Consider the following 23,306-nt stretch of genomic DNA (forward strand, 5'->3'; position numbering starts at 1 on the left):
ACAATTATCTGATCTAGTGGCTCTGCCACAATTATCTGTTCTGGTGGCTATGCCACGATTATCTGATCTGGTGGCTCTGCCACATATATCTATTCTGGTGGCTATGCCACGATTATCTGTATCTGGTGACTTCGTCACAATATCTGGAAGCCTCGCTGTGATTTCTGTGGTGTGTAGCGGTTGTGTGGGTCGAGTAGTCTCCCTACATGGTGTAAGGCTGGTACGGGGGTGTTATGGATGAATCTGGGTTGGGATTTCTGCATTCATGTAATATCATTCGATCCATTACGGGCCTATGGGCTTTATTCTAAATTTCTATTCGGGCTAAGGCCAACTTATTCTATTTCGTGGTTTGAGTGATATAGGCTATGGTTGGGTTAATTTACATCGAGTTTCCCCAAACACATCCCTTTTATTTTCATCCACGCAGTAATCCCCAACCATAGTGGGCTTGGAGTCGTGAGGAATTTGAGTGGCCACCCGCTCAAAGTTTGATTTTCTTCCGTGAATTGGACATCCTTTTAATTATGTTTGAGGTTTTGGGCTTTTAATTGTAATAAGGCCGCTTATTTATTTTTGATGGTTTTTATATGTTTTATTAAGATAGATAATATTTATATTTAACTATTGAAATTGGATAGCTTTAGGGCGCGTTTTCAAAAACAGTAATTGATTTCAAAATAACACGAAAACAGACAAAGCTTCCGCAATGAAGATATTTTCCAAAATTAATCACTTTTCCTGAAAAGGACTTAATCAAATCGGTTTCCTAGAAATATACATGACATTAAGGTATGGCAATAGAGGTTTGCAAGTCTAGGATTGGATCCGAAGGGAGTTTGGTACTTAAGCAGTCCGATGGACCCACCTCCTCTTTTCCGGTTTCCTACCTAGTGTACAGCTTCCATTCACTTTAACCTATAATGAAATCATCTTTTAAAACACTCAGTAAGTTTTCTTTCTGGATCGGAAATGTTTTGAATGCTTCGATGTGGTATGTCAGATTCGGCCATAACGTCTGGGCCGGGTAAGGGGTGTTACATCTCTAACTCCTTAAGCCTTGATTACTTAATCTTCTAATTTAAATCTCCTTAATTTTAATTAAAACTAATTACCCATAGCCATTCCTAAAAACCTTCCAGTCTACTCTCTAGAGTGACTAGATTTATGGGTTCCAAACCCAAAATTGAATTTTCCAACTCTAGTGAAAGTGGGTTGTTAACTTTGAACTTTCTCTCACTAACCCACTTGAAATCAAAAAGATGAAATTGATGGTAAAATTAAGCTTGGAAGAATATTTTTTATTTGATTCAAATGAGATAAACAAAATAGCAAAAGGGAGAATTTTTTTCTCTTTTCTTCATTGCTGGTCGGCGACAAAGGGTGATAATGGCCAAACCTTTTCTTTTTAATTTCTTTAAATTGCCAAAGTCAAAGTCAACATGACAAAAAAAATGTCATCCATATTAATCCCATGATTTAATGCATTTAATAGCTCATAAATCTAACAACCTCTAGGTTAATCCAACTAGGGAATAAGAAAGGGCTGCGATTAAGGGGGTGTTAGGCTAGGAAATCTGAGAGCTTATCGAGCTTTACATTAGTCTAACTTGAGAGCACTAAATTGAAGCTCACAACCACTTAGCATGCCAATCATCTTGTATTATTTCATCACTCGAATTAATTTGGATTAAGTTAGAGATTATAAACTAAATAGATAGTGAAATGGTTAATTCCTAAGATAGGTGACATGTTTTACTACTAATATTTCATTGACTTTTGAGAATCCATCTTCAAAATATTTCTCTTTGAATATATTTTCATTATATTATTTTTTGAATAACAATTTGGTATGCTTGAGAGCAGGGTGAAATCAAAAAATATTTTAGAGTTCGAAATTAAATTATAATTTTTACGATAATAAAATATAGTTTAAAAAATTAAATTAAAATTTTATCATTTTAGAGGGGATCAAAGTACAATTTTACTTTTATCAATTTAAAATTTTAAATATTTAACCTGTCAAAATGAAAATTTCCATTTTAGGGGGTGCTAGGACCCATTCTAGCCCCTAAATTTGCCCCTGCTTGCAAGTGATAAACTATTTTGAAGAATATTTTAATTGAAAAAAAAAATTTGCTAGTTTTGGAAATGATATAAGTCTTAAAGTAGTCATGAAGGCCCTCTAAACATCTTATTTATAGCTATTAATGATGTCAGTAGGCCAACAAAATTAACGATAAAGTAAATTATATAATCAATAATCGACCAAGACAATTCTTGATCTGTCAGGTGCTCTACACCAACAAAATTAAAATTTAAAGGAAATATAAATATGCATTATATATTTCTCTAAAAACTCCTCATACGTACTATGAAGACATTGGAGAAGAACCTTTAACTCGATAGAGACCCAAACGGTGAATCCAGGATAAGGATAATAGTATAGGTAAATGCTTATACATAAAAAGGCATAGACATCAAGTAGATAGTTAAATTGCCAAATATCTTCTAGGATTTTGATTGAATTGGGACCCTCAGAGGCTGAAATCCGTGCTTGAGGCATGCTCCCCAAACTTTTTCAATGTTACACATGGTGTAACCACATTCATGTTCTTCCCATCCTTCCAAAGCATGTAGTATGCCAGCTATACGCCATACGCTAACCACTCTCCTTGGCAACCAATTCTGTTAAATGCATTCATATTGTTACTCTTTAATGCATATATTTTAACAATGTAGAACAAAAAATTATGAAAGCTTTTAATTAATTTTAGATATATATAAATATATATCAAATGTATACAAGAATGAGCATCAATCATGGACATATGAGTAAGTTTACCTCACAAGAATCCACATTCTCAAGTGCCATCGGAGTTTGCATTACTAGCGTGGTGTGATAAAAATAGTTTTTACACAATTTTTTTGGTGGGAATTGTGAAAAGAGAATAAACAATGTTCCTTCAGTTGCCTTTCTTTGCTCTTCTTCGGTCAAGTCATCTCCCACTAACCATACCTGCAACATATCAATAATTTATCTTCACTTACTAGCCATTTCAAGTATTTTTATTTGGAAAGACCTAGGCTTGAGGCATGAGACTGAATTACCTTGCAAGAGCTATAACTCTTTGAGATAACCAAGTTATCCTTAGACTTGGTGCTAAATGATTTGTCGAGCTTCTCGTATTCATCCTCACACAATACAATGACCTACAATGAATTAAAATTAAAGATTATGATATCACAAAAGAGGAAAATGATTATGAAAACAATGCAAGAATGGAGTTAGAGCTTCAAATTTCCTAAGAGAAAAGTTAGACATAGTTGAGAATTTGAGAGCTTAGCAATGTCAGTTTATATGGCTAGCATAGGGTAACGGTGACTGCAAAAGCAACTTTAGTCAAGTTGCCTCTAAGGAATACTTGGGTTGTTACCTTTGGTATGTTATTTAGGAGAACTACAACTGCCAAGCTACTCCCATCCACTAACTTCACCTTCAGCTGGGGATGCTTCTTCACATACACTTCACCATATCTGTTTAGCTCTTCACCCTACATAGTGTTCACGTTAGCATCATACCTTATCTTTTCCGTTAAAAATGATTTTTACCTATTTTTTAATGTAATTTTCCTGCAAGCATATTGACTGATTATGGGAAGAGGGGGGAAAACTTGCCTCATTTATAAGGCCTAGACTCAATACATTAGCACCTTTTTCCTCAGCCTCTAATACGGCTTCCTCGATCATGTTATTAATGGATTCCTTTTGCCTTTTCAAGCAGTATTGGAAATTAATTACAGCAATGTTAATGATTAGGACTATACATCCATATGATGAAGGTTGGTCAGCATGCAGGACCAAGAAGCAAGCTAAGCGCACCAACTATGCTCGAGCAGCAGAACCAAGTGCACCTGCTGTCATTTAGTTCTTTTTGATTCATTTTGTTGGTGTAATGTAATCTTGTTCATTTTGAACTATGTTAAATGGATGATTGATGTAATTAGGTAGTGACTGAGCTGAAAAATTAGCTTTGCTTTGTTGAACAAGTTATTTTATCAAGTTTTAATAAGTTATAGTGGTGTTAGGTGATAGTTTAGGTAAAATTTGCTTGAAAGTGTTTGACTTATGTTTGATATATTTAATGGCTTTATGCCAAAGTTGATATATGAATGAAAATCATCAGATTTCATACACATTCACTCTCTCAATTTTTTTCTTTTTTTGCTTTAGCTTTAAAATTTTGTTCATTTTTCTTGCTTGTTTCTTCAGCAAGTATCGAGCCTTGCTGCTCAAGCTTTTGCTGAACATTGCTTGTTCAAGTTTAAAATCTCCAACAATTGGTATCTAGAGCTGTAATCTCAGTGAACCTGTCTTTGCATACTTTCAAAACGATGGCTTCATCAGGCTTCTCACCAACTGCACCTCCAGTCTTCAGTGGAGAAGGATACCACATTTGGGTGGTCAAGATGAGGACCTATCTCCAGGCATTCGATCTGTGGGAAGTGTTCAACTCAGATGCTGAACCAGCACCATTGAGAGCCAATCCAACAATGGCTCAGATCAGGCAACATGCTGATGAAAGGACCAAGAGGCACAAAGCCATCTCCTGTATTCAGAACTGTGTATCAGATGTCATCTTCACAAGGATCATGGGCCAGGGATAGACTAAAGGAGGAGTTTCAAGGGACTAAAAGAACAAGGCAACAACAACTTCTAAACTTGAGAAGGGACTTCGAGAACTTGAAGATGAAGATAAAGTCTGTTGTAACATCCCAAAATAGGGCCTATTCAGAATAGTGGTTTCGGGACCACAAATCTGACATCAAAATTTTTATTTTATGATTATTATGAGGCCTAGAATATGAGTATATGCATGTGTTAAAGTTTCATGAAGAAATTCTAAGTATAAGGTGTCCAATTGGAAATTAGGGACTAAATTGAATAATTAGCAAAACTTGGATTCTAGAAGCAATTTTTATGAAATTACCTTAGATTATGAATTAGAAGGTCTTGGAGAGAAATTTTCCCAAATTCTAAATTTTTTAACAAAATTGGGCTTTCGTGGATGAAATTTTAAAGAAAGGGCATAAGGGCATAAGGGCATTTTGGTCATTTGTCATTTTAAAGAATTAAAATGGGAAAAATCAAGCCAAAATCAGCCATTTTCTTCTCCATGACTGCCAAAAATTGAAGAGACACCATAAATAGGGTTTTCAACATTTTCAAGCTTAATAGTAAGTGCTCCCAAGCCCTGTTTTTCATGCTCTTTGTATTTTGAAAATCCCGGTAGCTTGCTCTCTCCATTTCTACCCATATTTCATGCTAGGGTTCATGTTTAAAAATTTACCCATGCATGAGTTGCTTGTATTTTGATGGATTATGGAGGAATATGAAAGATGAATGTGTATTAAATATCTTTTCCTAGTTTATTTTCATGAAAAACCCTTGTAGGGACTATTTTGCAAAAGATGTAAATGTATGGTAGAAATGAGTAAATAATGGATAATGTGGGCTACCATAAGAAGGAAAAGTGTTCGGCTAGGTTTAGGTAAGATAGAAAGTGCATATGTTTCATTATACAAGCCTAAGGACTAAATCGTAAAAATGTCAAAGGTTAGGAGCAAAACGATCATTTGGATCGGGGGTGGATATTAAACTTGAAATGCATAATGTAGTGTACTAATGAGTTAATTTTGTTGATATAGGACCCAATGAACAAATTTCGGAGGTCGATCGTGGTAAGTGCAAGGTTTCGAAATAACCGAAACATAACTCTGAAATGGATACCAAGTAAGTTCGGATAACTTAAAGTAAACCTTTAATATGCATAATTGTATGATTTATGAATTCTTGATGATTGCATTTATTATTGGCATGAAATATCATAGAAATGTATATTGATGATAACATGTGAAAAATATCTCGATTGAGGTTAACAAAGGGAATTCGATGAATAAACCCTCATTGACATGTGAACTGGGATCCTGCATATGTTTCAGTAAAGATTTAGCTTGGACAGGTAATCTGAGATCTCAAGTATGAAAAGGAATCTAGCCCGGACGGGTGTGCCTTGAATGATGGATTCAGCCGGGACGGGTAATCCGATTAGGGTCTAAAATTATCCTGGACTGGTAATTCAGATCCAAACACATTAAGAGTGTTTGTCGTTATAAGGGATTTAGCCTGGACTGGTAATTCCGACAACACCTCATGAGTTCATATAATGGGGGATTTAGCCTGGACTGGTAATCCTGCTATATGATGTGAGGTTTGCGGGAGTGTATATATGAAATGATCGTTCGTATGAATTGATGGATAATGGGTATCCCATCAAAATTTCCTAGAAACTCAACGAGATTAACGTGGTATACATATGTGAATGAAATGTTGAATGATAAGCTCATCTAGTTAAATTACATGAAACATGATTATGTGACTAACTCATTGATTGAGTGCATGTGATAGGAAATTATTTCATAATGGATGATTTCATGATTTAAGTATGGATGTATGCTAATTACTCGGTAAGTTTACTTTCCGGTTATTCGAGCTTACTAAGCATGAAAATACTTACCCCCTCTCTTTTCCCTATTTTATAGAGCTCGAGGACTCATGAGGATTGGAAAATGGTTAGAGAAGCAACACACTATCAACTAGTCAAGCTTTGGTATAAAGACATTTCTATTTTGTTAATGGCATGTATAAGGCTTTGAGTATTTTGTCATATGTGTCATTTGAGTTACCAAATGAAGGCATGTAAAGATGTATTCATCTTTTTTTTTGTAGAAGGCCATGGAAATTGGCATACTTGGAAGTAGGCCATGGCCTACCTTTATATGCATGTTTATGTTCTTATATGATAGGTCGTTACGAATTGGCAATGAGTCGCATGAAGAAGCCAATTTCGGACGAATTAAAGTAACATGGGAACCCATAACATTAAAGGGGAAATAACCATTTATGTATGAAACCAATGATATGAGGTTTTCATACAACCATTTTCATTACGATTATTAATAATGTAAAATTATGTTTTCTCTCAAACTTGGTAGCTACTAAGCACAAGTAGTAAAAAGGGGTGACTAAAGGCTTGGAAAATAGCCTATTAAGGTCCACATAGTTAGACACATGGGCGTGTGTCTAGGCCATGTGTGACACACGGTTCATCCCCATGGGTGTGTGGCATGGCCGTGTGTCCCCTGCACCTAAAACTTTAAGTCAAATTGGCACACGGGTAGAACACACGGACGTGTGCCTGGGCCGTGTTAATTTAACAGAATGCTCAAGTTTTGAACACGGGGTGAGCCCATAGGCGTGTGTCTTGGATGTACCTAAATGTTAGTGTTGCCCACGGGTTAAAGGAATGAATATGCCCTAGGCCACACGGGCGTGGGTGACCACACGGCCCATCATACACGGGCGTGTGACACCTCTAAATAAGGAAATTTTCTAAAGTTATTAAATGTTCCCGGTTCTATCCCGAACTATCTCTATGTATATTTAGGACCTTGAAGGCCCATTTAAGTGCCAAGATGTGAATGGTTGAAAGTTTTAGATCTGAGCTAAACCTGGTGAGTCAATTCAGTATGTTTTAAATGTAAAGTTCCGGTAATACCTCAAACCCTATCCTGATAATGGATACATGTAAGAGGTATTACATTTATTGGTCTCAAAGCTACGGTTTAGTCAGTTCTAGGACTACCGTAGAGGATGTTAAAGTTCGCTATACATGCCATTATTTGAATGTTGATAGTGTGTCGTCTCCTAATTGTTTAAATTGTTTTGAATATAGTAAATGTCTTCCAATCAAGCACAAGATGAGTCCGAGGGAGCCGAGAGCCATGCTCCAGCTTCTGTACAACGAGCTGTATCTAGTAGTAGTAGAAGCTAACGTCAGAAGGCCGAGAAGAGGCCCGAGCTGCCTTCTTTGATTTGATGGATGAATGGTTTGGGGATTATCTAAGAAATCACCCCAATATACTAAGACCTCCCCTACCCCCTAACCAACTTGATGAAGATGTGCCACGAGGTATGGCATCAGTGAGAATCGATAAAGCCCCTGTAGATAAGCTTAGAAAGTATGGGGTTGAGGAATTCAGAGCGAAAGTTGATGATGACGCTGAAAGAGCGGAGTTCTGGCTCGAAAATACTATACGGGTGCTAGATGATTTGTCATGCACACCCGAGGAATATTTGAAGTGTGCTGTGTCCCTTTTGAAGGACACTGCATACAATTGGTGGAAGACTGTATCCTCGGTAGTGCCGAAAGAAAATATTACTTGGGATTTCTTCCAAGCAGAGTTTATGATGAAATACATTAGTCAACGGTTTTTGGACTCGAAGCGAAAGAAATTCCTGGAACTCAAACAAGGTAACAAGACTATAGCAGAATACAAGAGAGAGTTCGTACGACTAAGTCAGTACGCAACTGAATGGGTCCAAACTGAATTGGAAATGTGTAAACACTTTGAGGAAGGCCTGAATGAGGACATCAAATTGTTGATTGGGATCTTGGAGATACGAGAGTTTATTGTATTGGCTGATGAGCCAAGAAGGCCGAGGAACTTAATAATGAAAGAAAACAAGCTAAAAGAGAGGCTCGAGTTGCGAGCAAGAGATCTAGCTATAAAACACTCACGTTCTCCACGAAGAAAGTCAAGAGCCTGCATGAACGTTCCACTTCGTCAGTGGGATATTTGGGTAGATCAAGAAGCTCTAAGTGACGAGGTCAAAAGTCTTCCTCTCCAGTGGTGACTAGTGTGGAAAGTGTAGATGATCAAAAACCGAAGTGTAAGAGCTGCAACAAATTTCACTTCGGAGAGTGCTGAATGAAAAGCGACGCATGTTTCAGATGTGGTTCTACTGATCATTTTCTCAGAGACTGCCCGAAACGAGCTAAAAAAGATGAGGAATTAGCTCTGAAGTCGAATGCTCCCATACCACGAGGTAGACCTCCGAAATACCCTATAAGTGTTAGTGGCAGTCGAGTTATGACGAAAGACACTACAAAATTAGAGGTTCGAGCCCCGACAAGAACATACGCGATACGTGCTCGAGAGGAAGCCTCTGCTCCTGATGTTATTACGAGTACTTTCTCTCTTTTTAATACAAGTGTTGTTGCTTTAATTGACCCAGGGTCAACGCATTCATATATCTGTATGAGATTGGCGTCTAGTATGAATATATCTGTTGAACCTACAAAATTCATCATTAGAGTGTCGAACCCACTAGGCAGATCAGTCCTAGTTGATAGAGTCTGTAAGAATTATCCTTTGACGACTCAAGGTTATTGTTTCCCGGCTAACCTTATGTTGTTACCATTTGACGAATTTGATGTAATACTTGGTATGGATTGGTTAGCCCTTCATGATGTAACTATGAATTGTGGTAGTAAGTATATTAAGTTAAGATGCCTGGATGGTAAGATTCTACAGGTTGAATCAAGAGAGTTGGATTCGCCGCCGATTGTAATCACGGCAATGGTTGCCCAGAGATATATAAGGAAAGGATATGAAGCTTACCTTACAATTGTACTGAACACTAAAGAAACAGAGCTAAAGATTGAGTCTGTGTCGATAGTATGTGGGTACCCAGATGTGTTTCCGGAGGAGTTACCCAGATTACCTCCAAAAAGAGAGATAGAGTTTGGTATTGAATTGGTGCCAGGGACAACTCTCATTTCTGTTGCCCCGTACAGAATGCCACCTACAGAGCTGAAGGATTTAAAAGCACAGTTGTAAGAGCTAACGGATAAAGGATTCGTTAGGCCAAGTTTTTTACCTTAGGGTGCCCCTGTGTTGTTCGCAAAGAAGAAAGATGGTTCGATGAGGCTATGTATCAATTATCGGCAATTGAATAAGGTAACTATTAAAAATAAGTATCCTTTGCCAAGGATCGATGATTTGTTTGACCAGTTGAGAGGAGCCACCGTATTCTCCAAGATAGACTTGAGGTCTGGCTATTATCAACTGCGAGTTAAAGACTCGGATGTACCCAAAACAACTTTCAGAACGAGATATGGCCATTATGAATTTCTTGTCATGCTGTTTCGGCAGTCGAATGCATCGGCTGTGTTTATGGATCTAATGAATAGGATCTTTCGGCCATATTTGTATAATTTTGTCGTTGTGTTTATTTATGACATTTTGATCTACTCTAAAGATAAGACAGAGCATGCGAAGCACTTGAGAATTGTGTTGCAGACCTTGCGGGAAAAGCAACTGTATGCTAAGTTTAGCAAGAGTGAGTTTTGGCTCTAGAAAGTTGGATTTTTGGGTCATATAGTTTCGGGTGAATGCATCCGAGTTGATCCAAGTAAGATTTCTGCAATTGTCGAATGAAAATCGCCTAAAAATGTAATCGAGGTTAGAAGCTTTTTAGGCTTAGTCAGTTACTATCGAAGGTTTGTAAAAGGATTTTCCATGATAGCGACTCTGATGACAAAGTTGCTACAGAAAGACGTTAAGTTTGAATGGACAGAGAAGTGTCAGCAAAGTTTTGAGAAATTAAAAACATTGTTGACCGAAGCTTCTGTTTTAGTACTACCCGAACTGGGAAAAGAATTTGTGGTCTACAGAGATGCATCCTTAAACGGATTGGGTTGTACACTTATGCAAGATGGCAAGGTGATAGCCTATGCTTCACGGCAATCGAAGCCTTACGAGAAGAATTATCCAACTCACGACCTAGAGCTTGCCGCTATTATTTTTGCCTTAAAAATTTGGAGGCATTATTTGTATGTCGAGACTTGCCTATATTCACAGGCCACAAGAGTTTGAAATACTTGATGACTTAGAAGGAATTAAATTTAAGACAACGGAGATGGTTAGAATTAATTAAGGATTATGATTTGATTATCAACTATCACCCGACAAAGGCGAATGTGGTCGCCGATACATTGAGTAGGAAATCCTTGTATGCTTTGAGAGCTATGGATGCTCGTTTGACATTGCTTAATGATGGTTCAATTTTGGCCGAGCTGGAGGCTAGGCCGACATTTCTGTAGGAAATTCATGATGCTCAGCTTAATGATGATGACTTGCAAGCAAAAAGGGCTCAATGTGAGTCTGGTGTTGAGTCAGATTTTTGAATTAGTCCTGATGGATGTTTAATGTTTAGAGAAAGGGTTTGTGTACCCAAAGACAATGAACTTATTCGGAAGATTTTGTAAGAAGCCCAGTACAGTCGTTTGTCTGTTCACCCGAGAAGTACTAAGATGTACAACGATTTAAAGAAGATGTACTGGTGGAGCAACATGAAAAGAAATGTTTCTAAATTTGTATCGAAATGTCTGGTATGTCAGCAAGTTAAAACTGAACATCAAGTGCCTTCAGGTTTGTTACAACCTGTATTGGTCCCCGAATGGAAGTGGGACTGAGTTACCAAGGACTTCATGACAGGACTACTTATGACTCCAAAAAAGAAAGATACCATATGGGTTATAGTGGATAAGTTGACAAAGTCGGCTCATTTCATTCCGGTAAGGACGGATTATTCTCTTGATAGATTGTCCGATTTGTAAATTTCTGAGATAGTAAGATTGCACGGAGTATCACTGTCGATTATTACAGATAGAGACCTGAGGTTCACTTCGAGATTCTGGAAGAAGTTACAAGAAGCCTTGGGTACAAAGTTGTGCTTTAGCACAGCTTTTCACCCTCAGACCAATGGCCAATCCAAGCAGATGATTCAGATTCTCGAGGACATGTTGCGTTGTTGCATCCTCGAATTTCAGGGTAGTTGGGAAAAATTCCTGCCATTGGTAGAATTTGCCTACAACAATAGTTTCCAAACAAGTTTAAAAACGGTGCCTTATGAGGCCTTGTATGGCAGGAAGTGTCGAACTCCATTGTACTGGACAGAACTTAAGGAAAATTGGATTCATGAAGTTGATCTAATTAAAGAAACTGAAGAAAAAGTTAAAGTGATTCGGGATTGTTTAAAATTGGCATCAGATAGGAAAAAGTCTTATGCTGACCTGAAAAGAAAGGAAATTGAGTTTCAAGTTTGAGATAGAGTATTCTTGAAAGTATCTCCATGGAAAAAGGTATTGAGATTTGGTCGGAAAGGTAAACAGAGTCCACGATTTATCGGACAGTACGAGATCACTAAAAGAGTTGAACCGTTAGCCTATCGTTTGACGTTGCTACCCGAATTGGAAAATATTCATGACGTGTTCCATGTATCCATGTTAAGGAGATACCGATTAGACCCCTCTAATGTAATTTCACCAACGGAGATTGAAATTCGACCGGACATGACCTATGGAGAGGAATCAATTAAGATATTGGCTCGCGAAGTTAACCAGTTGAGAAATAAAGATGTGGCTCTTGTAAAAGCTCTGTGGCATCGACATGGTGTAGAAGAAGCTACATGAGAGTCAGAAGAAACCATGAGAAGTCAGCATCCAAATCTGTTTTCTAGTAAGACTTTCGAGGACAAAAGTTCCTAAAGGGGGGAGAAATGTAACATCCCGAAATAGGGCCTAGTCGAAATAGTGGTTTTGGGACCACAAATCTGACATCAAAATATTTATTTTATGATTATTATAAGGCCTAGAATATGAGTATATGCATGTTTCATGAAGAAATTCTATGTATAAGGTGTCTAATTGGAAATTAGGGACTATATTGAATAATTAGCAAAACTTGGATTCTAGAAGCAATTTGTATGAAATTACCTTAGGTTATGAATTAGAAGGTCTTGGAGAGCAATTTTCCCAAATTCAAAACTTTTGGACAAAAATGGGCTTGCATGAATGAAATTTTAAAGAAATGGCATAAGGGCATTTTGGTCATTTGTCATTTTAATAAATTAAAATGGGAAAAATCAAGCCAAAATCAACCATTTTCTTCTCCATGGCTGCTAAAAATTGAAGAGACACCATAACTAGGGTTTTCAACATTTTCAAGCTTAATAGTAAGTGCTCTCAAGCCCTGTTTTTCATGCTTTGTATTTTCGAAATCCCGGTAGCTTGCTCTCTCCATTTCTACCCATATTTCATGCTAGGGTTCATGTTTAAAAATTTACCCATGCATGAGTTGCTTGTATTTTGATGGATTATGGAGGAATATGAAAGATGAATGTGTATTAAACATCTTTTCCTAGTTGATTTTCATGAAAAACCCTTATAGGGACTATTTTGCAAAAGATGTAAATGTATGGTAGAAATGAGTAAATAATGGATAATGTGAGCTACCATAAGAAAGAAAAGTGTTCGTCTAGGTTTGGGTAAGATAGAAAGTGCATATGTTCCATTATACGAGCTTAGGGACTAAATCGTAAAAATGTCAAAGGTTAGGAGCAAAACGATCATTTGGACCGGGGGTAGATATTAAACTTGAAATGCATAATGTAGTGTATTAATGAGTTAATTTTGTTGATATATGCCCCCAAGGAACAAATTTCGAAGGTCGATCGTGGTAAATACAAGGTTTCGGAATAATCGAAACATAACTCTGAAACGGATACCAGGTAGGTTCGGATAACTTAAAGTAAACCATTAATATGCATAATTGTATGATTTATGAATGCTTGATGATTGCATTTATTATTGGCATGAAATATCATAGAAATGTATATTGACGATAACATATGAAAAATATCTCGGTTGAGGTTGACAAATGGAATTCGATGGATAAACCCTCATTGACATGTGAACTGAGATCCTGCATATGTTGGAGTAACGATTTAGCCCGGACGGGTAATCTGAGATCTCTCGTATGAAAAGGAATCTAGCCTAGACTGGTGTTCCTTAAATGATCAAGCCTCCCGAAGAATATGTGTGCATGATGGATTCAGCCCGGACGGGTAATCCGATCAAGGTCTGAAATTATCCTGGACTGATAATTCAGATCCGAACTCATTAAGGGTGTTTTTCGTTATAAGGGATTTAGCCTGGACTGGTAATCCCGACAACACCTCATGAGTTCAATAATAGGGAATTTAGCCTGGACTGGTAATCTTGCCATATGATGTGAGGTTCGCGGGAGTGTATATATGAAATGGTCGTTCGTATGAATTGACGGATAATGGGTATTCCATCGAGATTTCCTAGAAACTCAACGAGATTAACGTGGTATACATATGTGAATGAAATGTTGAATGATGAGCTCATCTAGTTAAATTACTTGAAACATGATTATGTGACTAACTCATTGATTAAGTGCAAGTGATAGGAAATTATTTCATAATGGATAATTTCATGATTTAAGTATGGATGTATGCTAATTACTCAGTAAGTTTACGTGCCAGTTATTCGAGCTTACTAAGCATGAAAATGCTTAACCCCTCTCTTTTCCCTGTTTTACAGAGCTCGAGGACTCATGAGGATTGGAAAACGGTTGGAGAAGCAACACACTATCAACTAGTCAAGCTTTGGTATAAAGACACTTCTATTTTGTTAATGGCATGTATAGGTCTTTGAGTATTTTATCATATGTGTCATTTGAATTGCTAAATGAAGGCATGTAAAGATGTATTCATCTTTTTTTGTAGAAGGCCATGGAAATTGGCATACTTAGAAGTAAGCCATGACCTACCTTTATATGCATGTTTATGTTCTTATATGATGAGTCGTTACCAATTGGCAATGAGTCGCATGAAGGAGACAATTTCGGACGAATTAAAGCAACATGGGAACCATAACATTAAAGGGGAAATAACCATTTATGTATGAAACCAATGATATGAGGTTTTCATACAACCATTTTCATTAAGATTATTTAATAATGTAAAATTATGTTTTCTCTCAAACTTGGTAGCTACTAAGCACAAGTAGTAAAAAGGGGTGAGAAAGGCTTGGAAAATAGCCTATTAAGGTCCACATGGTTAGACACACGGGCGTGTGTCTAGGCCGTGTGTGACTCACGGTTCATCCCCATGGGCATGTGGTATGGCCGTGTGTCCCCTGCACCTAAAACTTTAAGTCAAATTAGCACACGGGTAGGACACACGGGCGTGTGTCTGGGTCGTGTTAATTTAACAGAATGCTCAAGTTTTGGACACAGGGTGAGCCCACGGGCGTGTGTCTTGGTTGTGCCTAAATGTTAGTGTTGCCTACGAGTTAAAGGAATGGACGTGCCTTAAGCCACATGGGTGTGGGTGACCACACGGCCCATCATACACGGGCGTGTGACACCTCTAAATAAGGAAATTTTCTAAAGTTATTAAATGTTCCCGGTTCTATCCCAAACTACCTCTATGTATATTTAGGGCCTTGAAGGACCATTTAAGTGCTAAGATGTGAATGCCTGAAAGTTTCAGATCTGAGCTAAACCTGGTGAGTCAATTCAGTATGTTTTAAATGTAAAGTTCCGGTAATACCTCGAACTCTATCCTAATAACGAATATAGGTAAGGGGTGTTACATCTGTGAAGTGTGTCAGTTAGGAAAACAGGTCAGGCTGCCATTTCCTTTAAACAAGGCCTAGAGAGCCTTAGAAAAACTTCAGCTTGTGCACACTAATGTGTGTGGCCCTATGAAGACTGAATCATTAAATGGAAGCAGGTATTTCATCTTATTTATTGATGATTACTCAAGATTTTGTTGGATTTACTTCCTGAAGCAAAAATCTGAGGTAGCTTTAGTATTTTGGAAGTTCAAGGCTACTGCTGAAACTGAGACAGGCTGCAAGCTTAAAACTCTAATGTCTGATAATGGAACTGAGTACACCTCAGCTCAGTTTCAAGCCTTTTGTGATGAAGCAGGAATCAAACATCAGCTCACTAACACTTACACACCTCAATAGAATGGTGTAAGTGAAAGAAAGAATAGGAGCTTGAATGGTCTAAGTGAAAGAAAGAATAGGAGCTTGATGGATATGGCTAGATGTTTGATGTTTGAGAAGAATCTGCCTAAAAATTTGTGGGCTGAGGCAATCAACACAGTAGTCTACATTCAAAACAAACTCCCAACCAAGGCCTTGACTCACAAAACACCTTTTGAAGTCTGGTTCGGGTTCAAGCCATCATTGGCTCATTTGAAAGTCTTTGGATGCATATGTCATACACATGTCCTAGCTGTGAAAAGGGACAAATTGTCCAAAAGAGCTCAACCTGGTATTCTGGTTGGCTATAGCACAATAAAAAAAGGCTATATTATCCTTGATCCTTCAACAAACAAAGTGCTAGTTAGCAGAGATGTAGTGTTCAATGAGAAAGCAAGCTGGAATTGGGATAAAAATGAGCCAAAGACAGTTTCTGAAGAATTTGTGGTTGAACAGACTGACCCTGGTCAAAATGGTACAGAAATAGACATTAATGATGAACCAGTCAGGGGCAGAAGACCATTGGCTGAAGCTTATGAAAGGGCTCAAGTAGGAATAGCTGAACCAAGCAGTTTTGAAGAGGCTGAAGCACATCAAGGCTGGAAACAGACTATGTCTGATGAGATTGCCATGATTGAGAAGAACCAAACTTGGGAGTTAGTTGCAAGACCAGGGAATAGGAAGATCATTAGGGTGAAATGGGTCTATAGAGGCAAGCACAACGCAGGTGGGAGTTTGAAAAAGTTGAAGGCCAGGCTAGTTATGAAGGGTTTTAGCTAAAAGTATGACCTGGACTACTTGGAAACCTTTGCACCAGTGGCTAGGCTAGACACCATCAAGCTGCTGGTTGCCTTAGCAGCTCAAATAGAGTGGAAAATCCACCAGCTTGATGTAAAGTCAGCATTTCTCAATGGCTTTCTAGAAGAAGAAATATATGTGGAGCAACCTCAAGGTTTCAAAGTGCCAGACAAGGAAGATATGGTCTACAGGCTAAAGCAAGCCTTGTATAGCTTGAAACAAGCACCAAGGGCCAGGTATAGCAGAATTGACAGCTTCCTGCTAAGTTTGGGATTTCAAAGAAGCTTTAGTGAACCTACTTTATATATCAAGAAGTAAAATAATGAAACACAGCTTATTGTATCTGTGTATGTGGATGACTTGCTGGTTATAGAAGGAGATCAAACAATACTTGCTGATTTCAAAACTAAAATGCAACAAATTTTTGAGATGTCTGATCTTGGAAGAATGACCTATTTTCTAGGCATAGAAGTGGTACAATCAGAGGAAGGATTCTTTCTAAGTCAAAGAACTTTTTCTATTAAGATTTTGAACAAGTTCTCAATGCAAAACTGTAAAACAACAAATACTCCAGTTGCTATTGGGGAAAAATTAACAAGCCAAAACAACTCAGAAAAGGTTTGTGAAACAACCTATAGAAGTCTAGTTGGATGCTTGCTTTACTTAACAGCCACTAGACCAGATATAATGCTTGCAGTGAGTCTACTCTCAAGGTTTATGCATTGTTGCAATGAAGAGCATTTTCGGGCAGAAAAAAGGGTCGTCAGGTAAGGTACCTTGAGTTATGGCTTGTTGCATAGCAAAACTAAAAGGCTGAGGCTAGTTGGGTATACTGATAATGACTGGGCAGGCTCAAATGATGACATGAAGAGCACTTCATGGTATTGCCTTCACTCTTGGCTTGACTATCTTTTGTTGGAGTTCGAAGAAGCAAAATGTAATTGCACAGTCAACTGCTGAAGCTTTATATGTAGCAGCTGTTGGGGCTGTAAATCAAGCCATATGGTTGAGAAAAATCTTAACAGATTTAAATTTACACCAGGAGGGAGCAACGGAGATCTATTGTGACAACCAATCTGCTGTTGCAATTGCAAAGAATCTAATTTTTCATGGCAGGACAAAGCATTTCAGCATTAAGCTTTATGTGGTGAGAGAAATGGAGCAAGCACATGAGGTGAAACTGATTCATTGCAGTTCAAAGGAGAAACTTGCTGACATTTTTACAAAACCTCTTGGTGTGACACAATTTCTTCATTTGAGGACTAAATTGAGAGTTTGCAACATGCTAACCAAGGAGGAGTGATGAAGGTTGGTCAGCATACAGGACCAAGAAGCAAACCAAGCGCACCAGCCATGCTCGAGCAGCAGAACCAAGTGCACCTGCTATCATTTAGTTCTTTTTTATTCATTTTGTTGGTGTAATGTAATCTTGTTCATTTTGAACTATGTTAGTTTGATGATTGATGTAATTAGGTAGTGATTGAGCTGAAAAATCAGCTTTGCTTTGTTGAACAAGTTATTTTATCAAGTTTCAATAAGTTATAGTGGTGTTAGGTGACAGTTTAGGTAAAATTTGCTTGTAAGTGTTTGGCTTATGTTTGATATATGTAATGGCTTTATGCTAAAGTTGATATATGAATGAAAATCATCAGATTTCATACACATTCACTATCTCCATTTTTTCTTTCTTTGCTTTAGCTTTAAAATTTTGTTCATTTTTCTTGCTTGTTTCTTCAGCAAGTATCGAGCCTTGCTGCTCAAGCTTTTGCTGAACATTGCTTGTTCAAGTTTAAAATCTCCAACACCATACATATACATGTTTTGTATTTGCAGCTGCACCTACTAGCAACAGCACTAATAAAGCTTCCATACCTGTACCCTGTACTTGGGTATAGCCCATGTCTGTAATCTGACCGGATCGAAGTGGTTCCTTTCAACAACAAAAGTTCGACGATAAATCTTGGTAAGCACCATGGACCATAATGTAACAGGCCTGAGCAACCACAAGTACCAAACTGATGAGTATGGCTTAGAGGCCAAGTAGGCAAATCCAAGGCGGAGATGATAGATTGACTCAGGTGTTGTTAGGTGCGTTAGATGCACCACGTTGGGTGATTCCTCTTTTCTTTTGACAAAATTTTCATACAAGGTGTCCGAATTTTTATCCACTGTACTATACATGTAATTGTAGATTAGTATAAATAGTGAATAGTTAGTTCTGAACTACATGCGGTGTAGTGAGTGAAACCTGCCCGAATAATCAAACAAAATTTAACATTATTTATGTCTGTCATATCACAAGTACTAAGTAGACACTTAAATACTGTTATATTACGCATGCTTTGCTACATGCTATGGATTTAATGATGTAACTGCATCTATAGCAATCAGTGCTATTATCAAGAAAGAAGGGAAACGAATTATCATAAAGGATTACATGAAACATTATCATATCAGCATATATTAGTTTCAATTAAATTACATAATCAAATTTCTAAAAAAATATTTATTTATTAAATGATAAAAGGTTAATATAAAATTTTGAATTAAAAACAATTTACCTTTTAAGAATTTAAACATCTTAACAAAATTTAAATGAAAAATAACATGTAAGATAATTGTCTCCTGCAATCCTGCTCCGGTAATTTAATCAACAACGTAAAAAGGTTAATGTATTATTTGAGATTTAAATTTGAAAAATATTTTCTTATCAGAGTATAAACTTTAATTTTGGTCGAAGTTAGTTTTTAATTAGACAATTATTTTTAAACTTAATAATTGTTTTTGTATTGAGACTTTAATTTTTTTACCAAGTTAGTCCATAATATTTCCTTGAAGAAAAAAGCTTAATGCTCACTTTAGTCTATGAAGTATACCGCTTTTTCCACATTGGTTCTTAAAAAAAATTTTTTGGTCCACTTCAATCCTTAATGTTACCAGACGTTCCCAGTTTAGTCCGTAACATTATAAGACATTCTCAGTTTGGTCCATTGGACTTTAAAAAAATCGACCAACCAATCATATGTTGCCACATATCATATAATGACATCACAATGATGTTATCATTTGAAAAAGCCTTAAAATCTTTTAAAATTACAAAAATTTAAAAAATTCAAAATTAGAAAAAAAATTTATAAAATTTAGTAAATTTTTTAAAATTTTAAAAATTAATATTAAAGTGTATGATTTACTGAATATACTAGTTCTTAGTTTTAATGTTTAAAGGACTACAATGAGAACATTTGATAAAATTAGGGATTGAAATGGACCAAAAACACTTTAAAAACTAAAGTGGGGAAAACAGTATATTTCAAGGGCTAAAGTGTGCATTAATCCAAAAATAGTTTTATAAAAAATGTTCAACTAATATGACAACAATTACTAAATTCAAGAATGAAAAAAAAATCAGATCCAAATGTAAAAACAATTCTCTAATTCAAACCCAAACGTAAGAATAAGTGTTAAATTTAAATACTAACCTGGATTAAGAAAATATTGATGCGGGATGTAAAACCTTTGGGGTCCAAAAACTAGATTAATCCTAACATAAAATGTCTACATTATTCTCATTATCTTGTCATGTCAGTCAAACTTGGTTAACTAAGGCTTAAGAATGAAAGCCGTTGGGAGAATTTGGTCAATTGCTTTTTTATTTCCATTAATTCCACATTACGTGCTTGTATAGTTTTCATTAAGAGAGAGGACTTACGATGGAGTGTACATGAGGGACTTGAGAGGGGGGAAAATAGAGAAGACTCAGTTGGGAATGAGTTCGAGCAATGCCCCATATGTTGTTCATGGAGTCGACGTAAGTGACGTAGCCAGCAAAGGAGATCATGGATCCAGTTCCAGTTAGCATCGTTGTCAACACTGGTATTGAGAACAGGGCATAGTATGCTATGTGCTTTGCAAATGGATGTATCACAGCTGCAACACGCACACTCTTCAATTATTTCCTACTTTTCTTAACAAATTCTATATTATTTATATCTTTATATATTCTTGATCTCATCTTAGAACGTAGAAAGAGTTGATATAGTCACGGTTTGAGGGTGTCCCAGCAGTACCGACATCATATTTACGGGTGTGTTTGTTCTTCTTTTTTATGTTTGTAAAGTAGTTTGGAGAATGAAAAATGCCTTATTAATATAATTAATATAATTTATTACTTTAATAAAATTATTTAATATTACAATCTTATTTTCTTAATAAGTTTTAATATTAATAATAATAAAGAATAATATTTGATACACATAACTCTCATATATTATCAATGAATAATAACATGTCATCATCATTAAATTAAACAAAAAATGAAAGACTTGTAAATAAATAACGATAATTTCATTTAAACTTAATTAAGCATTAAATTTAACTATTATAAATAAATATTAATAACTCTCATATTTAGGATCTCATAATTAGTGTTTTAATATTTATTTAATTATGTTTAAATAAAGTTTTTAGTATTTATTTATAAGTCTTCTACTATTTTTTTATTTTATTTGATGATGATGTATCATGTTATTATTCACTTCTGATACATAAGACTTATTTACGGCAGTGCATCAAATATTCTTCCTAATAAGAAATTAAAATTTTAAATAATATTCTTGAAAATATTTTATATTAATATTTTAATAATAAATATAATTTATAATTTAAAAACATTTAGCAATAAATATTTTATAATGCAAAATATTAATATTTTAATAGTATAAATATGAATATTTAGTTATCCCTTTTAGCTCAAATGTGTCACTATGCATTTAAGTTTTAATTAGAGATTGATTATTATTATTATTATTATGTTTATTAAAATAATATAGTTATTATAAGATAAATTTCAGTTGTCAAATTTATAACTAATATAGTTTATGTTGCTTTTGAAAATATCTTTTAAAAATTTATTTGAATAAAATTTACGAAACAATGAAAAATATTTTATATAATATCATTTTAACGAATAATTAAGTTTGCGAAGTGGATTCAGTGAGCAAAGGCGGAGGTGCTTACAAGTAATAGGCTCAGTGACAATGGAAGAAGGGTGATGAGAATGGTAGCTGGAGTAAAGATAATGATGGTGCAGAGCTCTATGCAACCAGTAGTAAAGGAACTCCACAGGGCCGGCATGGAGCAACATGGTTATAATCACACCATCCTATTTCCATACGGGTGAGTGAGAACCTCATGGAAAGTAATTGTTTACCAAGTAAAACAGGACTGCATTGAACAATATTTGATCATCCCTGCAATGTTCATGGTTAATAAATATTAATACCCACTTTTAAAATTAATTAATTTTCAGAAGAAAGTGTAACTCAAATGTAACTCATATTACCAGTTCCTTTTCCTATCAACTTGGTCAAATTCGATACCCTTGTCCACAATCCTGTTGGTGCCTTTGGCAGTTCGATAACAACAAAGGCTAATCCAAAGCTGGCTGTGCATCATTCTCCATAACATAAGTGGGAGTATCGCAAGGTTGGAAACATCCATTGCTTTGCATATTTAACTATAATCGAGTATATTCTCTCCGTAATCCAAGGAGCCGGGATTATGTACTGTAAATATATCCATCCAACAACACAATGTATAAGCGCATGGGAGAATCCCTGTTTTAGAATAATAAAAAAGTGAAGGAAGGAGATCATCTTACCTTAAAGCTTCCAAGAGGCTTCAATGGCCAATCAGTGAGAATTCCTAATTTAGAAGCCATCGTTTGGTGAACTAGTTTGGATGGCTAGCTGGAAATGGCTTTGGAACGGGATCTTTTTACTAGTACGAGGCAGAGATGCTTTGCATGTGTAGGGGGTGGTAGTATATATAAGGTGCATTCAAGTTCCACTGTAGCCATATAAATTAAAAATCTTTTCATACCTGTTGTAATGGGCCAAATCCCCCCAGGCCCACTAAACAACAAACAAACCGAAAACAAAAAATAAAAACCCAATAAATAGTCCAATTTCACAGTCCAAAGACCTGTGGCCCAAACAAAAGAACAAGCCTAACAGGCCCAAAAACTTAAACCCAAATCAGAAACCCTAGGGTTTCTGAAACTTTAACGCCGTAGTAGCTGCGCCACCAGCGGCCTCCGTACGCCGTACACCTCCACGCGCCACGCACCTGCAATAGACTAACAAACAAAAAGAGAAAGCAGCAAATAACAACAAAAAGACAGCAAGGAAATTTGTATTCTTTATTTTATTTTTTTCTTTTCATTTCTCGGCTATAAAGCCAAAGATAATCAAAATGTAAAAGAGGGGCACACTTCGCATATTGAAATACAGAAAAAGACTATCAAAATCGAGAGGTGGTTTCCGATTTGAGTATTCAAAAGCCTTCTTTATTTCGGTTTTTGTTCTGTTTTAATGTATGGAAAGAAATAAAGAGAATACTTACCTTCGTGTTTAGCCTCTGTCGATCGAGCCTCCTATTTAAAACGGAGATCTATCACGCGTTAACGACCACCGATTATAGTGGTGGTCCGACGATGGCGAGTCTTTTGGGGTTGAATCCCTAACTGAACGACAGATTGGGGGGGTGTTCTCCTTGAGTCGGCCAAGTAGGGAAAAACGGAGGATTTTTAAGTTTTTTTTTTGAATTAGGGCTTCAAATGAGGGTTTAGGAAAATTTTGGGTTCTTATGGTAACCAAGAAACGACACCGTTTCATCTAGTCCCAAAATGCTTCAAAATGACACCGTTTTGAAGCCAAACCCGATGACCCGACCCGCTAAC

General features: G+C 36.4%; 1 pseudogene; it reads right to left on the reverse strand.

The window, feature by feature from the left end:
- Window positions 1–2,464: 2,464 nt before the first annotated feature.
- LOC108485066 (very-long-chain aldehyde decarbonylase CER1-like) lies at window positions 2,465–23,306 on the reverse strand (annotated as a pseudogene).

The sequence above is a fragment of the Gossypium arboreum genome, chromosome 6, assembly GCF_025698485.1.
Source record: "Gossypium arboreum isolate Shixiya-1 chromosome 6, ASM2569848v2, whole genome shotgun sequence".
NCBI lineage: Eukaryota > Viridiplantae > Streptophyta > Magnoliopsida > Malvales > Malvaceae > Gossypium > Gossypium arboreum.